Raw genomic sequence first — 6,249 nt, 5'->3', positions numbered from 1 at the left:
AAGGCAGGCACAGAGTGGCAATGCCAGGACAAAGTGTAGCCTCTGCTAGCAAGTCCAGCCTCTTCCTGGAGGCAAGGGTGAGGGCTGCGGTGGGCCTTATTTCCCCCTCACCATGGGGCTCTGCCTCTTGTTCCTACTCTCCCACAGAGGTCCCTAAGAGCTGCCTAGGGAACAGACCACATTCTCCACCTGCCTTGGGCGGTGTACCCCACCGGAAAGGGAGATAGACTTGGGGCTGCGCTTGGTTCTCCCAGCTTTCCACCCACAGGAGATGGAGAGTCTGGGGCTCCTTACTGTGGCCTGGGCTCCCCAGGAAGTTCTCACCTCAGCCTGGCTCCAATGTCTATACTGGCCAGGGCCTTGGGGAGGATGGGGAAGGGAGCAGCAGAGGAGAAAAGAAGCAGGGGGCCTGGCATCAGGGGGAGAGTAGAGACATGAGCAGGGCCATAATCCTGATGCTGGTGACCCGGCCCCATTCTAGACAGGTTCCAGTACTCCAGAGCCCTCCAGACTAGCTAGGATTCCTGGGCACATGGCACTTCATATGTCTGGCTCAGGGATGTGGAAACCCCCACCCCACCCCAAAGTGCAACAAGTTACAGCACTGTAAAGCACCAATTTGAATCAGGCCACAGCACTGGGAACAATGCTACCAGCACAGTTAACTATTAGTGGAAGTGGTTTATACCCAGTGCTCACACTGTGACCACACTTAGTTTAAAGCACTGCCTTGGCTGTGCTTTCAAATGTTAAATGTAGACAAAGCCTGTATTTGTAGTTAAGGGAGTTCAGGGACTTCAAGATAAACTACAGCTATTTTGGTTCAATGGCAGTATTCTTTCTTATAAGTACACATGCCAGATGCACCTTTATACTTATACATTTGCTCTTTCCAAAGATATGAATTGAAGAGCTATTTTGTTGCAGTCTTTTTGTACACTGTAATTCTTGAGAATTAGCATTGCTCTGAAGGCATGCAAGTTATCAAAAGATTTCAATAAAATACTTTTTGTAACCCTTAAAAGGTGAGATTGGAGGTCACCACAGGGCCCATTTACAAGGCAAGTCAAATTGCCTGAGTGCATTTGTTTGCCATGATTAGGAGAATCCATGCATTCATACAATTTTATTTTCATGGAGGACAACACAGCAATAGACTCATGATTGGAGAAAGGTGCTGCCTGAAGGCCTAGGCAGTAGCATAATTTCCAAGTAGGGTTCAGAAACTTGTCTCACTTAATTATACAGTGTTAGATCATAGATTCCTCTAGGCCATACCAGACAACTGTGTGCTGTCACACTTTAGTGAAAACTGGCACTTACAGGGGCCAAACTGGGTGCAACTCACAGCATTTTATCAATTAGTTTGTTTATGCATATGAGAGAGGAGCTCATTGAGTAAAGACCTGAAATACGTTAATGAATGAATTCTGAAAGGGTCATTCTTATTTCTTCAAGTTCCCTAGTTTAGGTTCTGCTCCTGGGAAAATACTGCCTCCCTCATACACAAAGCTCCCCTACAAGTCAACAGTTCTTATTGTTGCAAAACTTACTGGAAAGTAAAAAGGTTTTTCAGAGGCAGGGAAAGTGCTTTGGAGGATTTGAGGGTTGTGGAATCTCCATCACTGCAGATATTTAAGAGCAGGTTAGACATCCACTATCAGGAATGATCTAGATCAAGGGTGGGCAATTAACAAAACTATCCAAAGCCCAAGATTTGGTGGTGATGGGGGACTTCAACTATCCAGACATATGTTGGGAAACTAACACAGCGGGGCACAGGCTATCCAATAAGTTTCTGGACTGCATTGGAGACAACTTTCTGTTTCAGAAGGTTGAAAAAGCTACCAGAGGAGAAGCTGTTCTGGATTTGGTTTTAACAAATAGGGAGGAACTAATTGAGAACTTGAAAGTGGAAGACAGTATAGGGGACAGTGATCACGAAATAATAGAGTTCATGATCTTAAGGAAAGGTAGAAGGGAGACCAGCACAATTGAGGTAATGGATTTCAGGAAGGCAGATTTTGATAAGCTCAGAGAACTTGTAGGTAAGGTCCCATGGGAAGCAAGACTGAAGGGAAAAACAACTGAGGAGAGTTGGAAGTATTTCAAAGGGATGTTGTTAAGGGCCCAAAAGCAAACAATTCCGCTGTGTAGGAAAGATAGAAAATATGGCAAAAGACCAGCTTGGCTTAACAAGGAGATCTTGCATGATCTCAAAATAAAAAAGGAGTCATATAAAAAAATGGAAACTAGGACAAATAACAAAGGATGAATATAGGCAAGCAACACGGGAATGCAGGGGCAAGATTAGAAAGGCAAAGGCACAAAATGAGATCAAACTAGCTACAGGCATAAAGGGAAACAAGAAGACCTTTTATAAATACATTAAAAGCAAGAGGAAGACCAAGGACAGGATAGGCCCACTGCTTAGTGAGGAGGGAGAAGCAGTAACAGGAAACTTGGAAATGGCAGAGATGCTCAATGACTTCTTTGTTTCGGTCTTCACCGAGAAGTCTGGAGGTGTGCCTAACGTAGTGAATACAAGCAGAGAGAGGGTAAGTTTAGAAGATAGGATACACAAAGAATAAGTTAAAAATCACTTAGGAAAGTTAGATGTCAGCAAGTCATCAGGTCCTGATGAAATGCATCCCAGGATACTCAAGGAGCTGATAGAGGAGGTATCTGAGCCTTTAGCTATGATCTTTGAAAAATCATGGCAGACAGGGGAGATTCCAGAAGACTGGAAAAGGGCAAATATTGTGCCCATCTATAAAAAGGGGAATAAGAACAACCCAGGAAACTACAGACCGGTCAGTTTAACATCTGTCCCAGGGAAGATAATGGAGCAGGTAATTAAGGAAATCATATGCAAACACTTGGAAGGTAATAAAGTGATAGGGAATAGCCAGCATGGGTTTGTGAAGAACAAGTCATGCCAAACTAATCTGATAGCTTTCTTTGATAGGATAATGAGCCTTGTGGATAAGGGAGAAGCGGTGGATGTCATATACCTAGACTTTAGTAAGGCATTTGATACAGTCTCGCATGATATTCTTATTGATAAACTAGGCAAATATAACTTAGATGGGGCCACGATAAGGTGGGTGCATAATTGGCTGGATAACCGTAGTCAGAGAGTTGTTGTTAACAGTGCTAAATCCTGCTGGAAAGGGATAACAAGTGGAGTTCCGCAGGGGTCTGTTTTGGGACCCGTACTGTTCAATATCTTCATCAATGATGTAGATATTGGGATAGAGAGTACGCTTGTTAAGTTTGCAGATGATACCAAACTGGGTGGGGTTGCAACTTCTTTGGAGGATAGGGACATAATTCAAAATGACCTTAGCAAGTTAGAGAAATGGTCAGAGGTAAACAGGATGAGGCTTAATAAAGAGAAATGCAAAGTGCTCCACTTGGGAAGGAACAATCAGTTCCATGCATACAAGATTGGAGGCGACTGTCTAGGAAGGAGCATGGCGGAAAGGGATCTAGGGGTCATAGTGGACCTTAAGTTGAATATGAGTCAACAGTGTGATGCTGTTGCAAAAAAAGCAAATATGATTCTAGGTTGTATCAACAGGTGTGTTGTAAGCAAAACTCGTGAAGTCATTCTGCCGCTCTACTCTGCACTAATTAGGCCTCAGCTGGAGTATTGTGTCCAGTTCTGGGTGCCACATTTCAAGAAAAATGTGGAGAAATTGGAAAGGGTACAGAGAAGAACGACAAGAATGATTAAAGGTTTAGAGAACATAACCTATGAAGCCAGGCTTCATGAACTGGGCTTATTTAGTTTGGAAAAAAGAAGATTAAGGGGGGACATGATAGCGGTTTTCAAATATCTAAAAGGGTGTCACAAGGAGGAAGGAGAAAATTTGTTCCTCTTGGTTACTGAGGACAGGACAAGGAGTAATGGGCTTAAAGTGTAGCAAGGGAGGTTTAGATTGGACATTAGGAAAAAATTCCTAACTGTCAGGGTGGTCAAATATTGGAATAAATTGCCAAGGGAGGTGGTGGAATCTCCCTCTCTGGAGATATTTAAGAACAGGTTAGATAGACATCTGTCAGGGATGGTGTAGACGGAGCTTGGTCCTGCCTTGAGGGCGGGGGGCTGGACTCGATGACCTCTCGAGGTCCCTTCCAGTCCTATTATTCTATGATTCTATGATCACTATTCAGAAAGTAGTTAGCACACTCAGTGGTAGAGGCCCCACCAACCTAAATCAAGATTCAGTCCATTAGCATATGAATTGAATTTGTGTATGTAATGTAATTCCAGGCTTTCTCTATGAATTTGGCTTGAGGAGTTGGCCTGTGACAAGACCACCACCTGCAGATCTGTCAGATTATGTTTAGGCAAGCAGAAATGTTCACCAACAGGCTTCTGAGTATTCCCTTTACGTATATCTGATTTCTTTCCTGCAGAGAACGTCCAGTTTGACCAATATACGTAGCAGAGGGGCACTGTTGGCATTTGATGGCGTAGATCAAATTACTAGATGTGCAGTCAAATGACCCTTTGATTTTGTGGCTTATGTTGTTTGCTCCAGTGATGAATTCATCAGTGTAGATATGTGGGCAGAATTGGCATCTTTTTTGGTTGCAGGGCTGGTTCCTGGAGGCTTATGAAGTGGTTGTGTGACATGGCTATCAGAAAGAATATGTTTCAGGTTAGGGGGTTATCTGTAAGCAAGAATAGGTTTTTCTCCTAAAACCTCTGAGTGTGAGGGATCATTTTCCAAGATAGGTTGTAGATTGTGTATAATGCATTGGAGGGGTCTGAGTTGTGGACTGTAAGAAACAAGAAGAGGAGTTCTGTTATTTTCTCTTTTGGGTCTGTCTTGAAGTAGTTCATGTCTGGGTACTTTTTTGGCTCTGTCAATTTTTTTTCACTTCCCCAGGTGGGTATTTCAGTTTTAAGACTGCTCTGTAAAGATCCTGTAGGTGATTGTCTCTGTCTGTGGGGTCGGAGCAAATCTGGTTTTATCGTAGGGCGTGGCTGTATACAATCGACTGAAAAAATGTGTCTGGAATGTGAGCTGGAAGCACGAAGTTAAGTGTAGCAGTCGGTGGGTTTCCGGTATAGGGTGGTTGAGATGTATCCATTATTTAACTGTACTGTAGTGTTCAGGAAGTGGATTTCCCTTGTGGACTGGTCCAGGCTGAGGTTGATAGTGGGGTGGAAGTTGTTGAAATACTTGTGGAATTCTTCAAGAGTCTCTTTTCCGTGGGTCCATATGATGAAGATGTTATCGATGTAGCATAAGTAAAGTAGAGGTGTTAGGAGGCGAGAGCTGAGGAAACGTTCATGGTCAGCCATGAAGATGTTGGCATATTGTGGTGCCATGAGAGTGCCCATGGCTGTGCCGCTGATTTGGAGATAGGAATTGTTTCTGAATTGGAAGTAGTTGTGGGTGAGGACAAAAATCACAGAATTCTGTGATCAGATGTGCAATGTTGTTATCATGGATGGTGTTCCTGATGGCCTGGAATCTGTCTTTGTGTGGAATGTTGGTGTAGAGGGCTTCTACATCCATGGTGGCCAGGACGGTATTTTCAGGAAGACTATTGATGTTCTGGAATTTCCTCAGGAAGTTAGTGGTATCATGGAGGTAGCTAGGAGTGTTGGTAGCACAGGGTATGAGGGAGTTGATATAGCCAAATAATCCTGTGGTAAATGTCCCAATGCTGGAGATGATGGGTCATCCGGGATTACCAGGTTTGTGTATTTTTGATAGTAGATAGAAAGTTCCTGGTCGGGGATTAGGAGGGGTATTAGTGTAAATTTGGTCCTGAGTAGCATCAGGGTGTTTCATGAGCAGTTTTTTCATGGTTTTTTGGTATTCCTCCATAAGGTCATAGGAGAGAGGCCCGTAGAATCTGGTGTTAGTGAATTGTCTGTTCACCTGCTGTTCATAATCTGTCCTATTCATGATGACTACATTGCGTCCTTTGTCAGCTTCTTGGATTCTGATGTGAGGATTGGTTCTGAGGCTGTGAATAGCATTGCGTTCTGCGTGACTGAGGTTGTATGTTATATGTTGTTGATTGCTGATAATGTCAGCTGAGTGCATTTGCAGAAGCAGTCGGTGTAGAAATCCAGACTTGCATTACATCCGTTGGTGGGGGTCCACATAGAAGCCTTCCTCTTGTGGGATTGGCAGGAGGGAGCAGTGTGTTGTATATCCGTGTGCTGGAAATATTCCTTCAGGCAGAGACGGCAAAAATAGGATTCCAGATCCCCACTGA

This window comes from Pelodiscus sinensis, chromosome 4 (assembly GCF_052426305.1).
Source record: "Pelodiscus sinensis isolate ZL-2025 chromosome 4, ASM5242630v1, whole genome shotgun sequence".
NCBI classification, from domain to species: Eukaryota; Metazoa; Chordata; order Testudines; family Trionychidae; genus Pelodiscus; species Pelodiscus sinensis.
The sequence above is the reverse complement of the archived record's forward strand: the minus strand, read 5'-3'. Positions refer to the sequence as shown.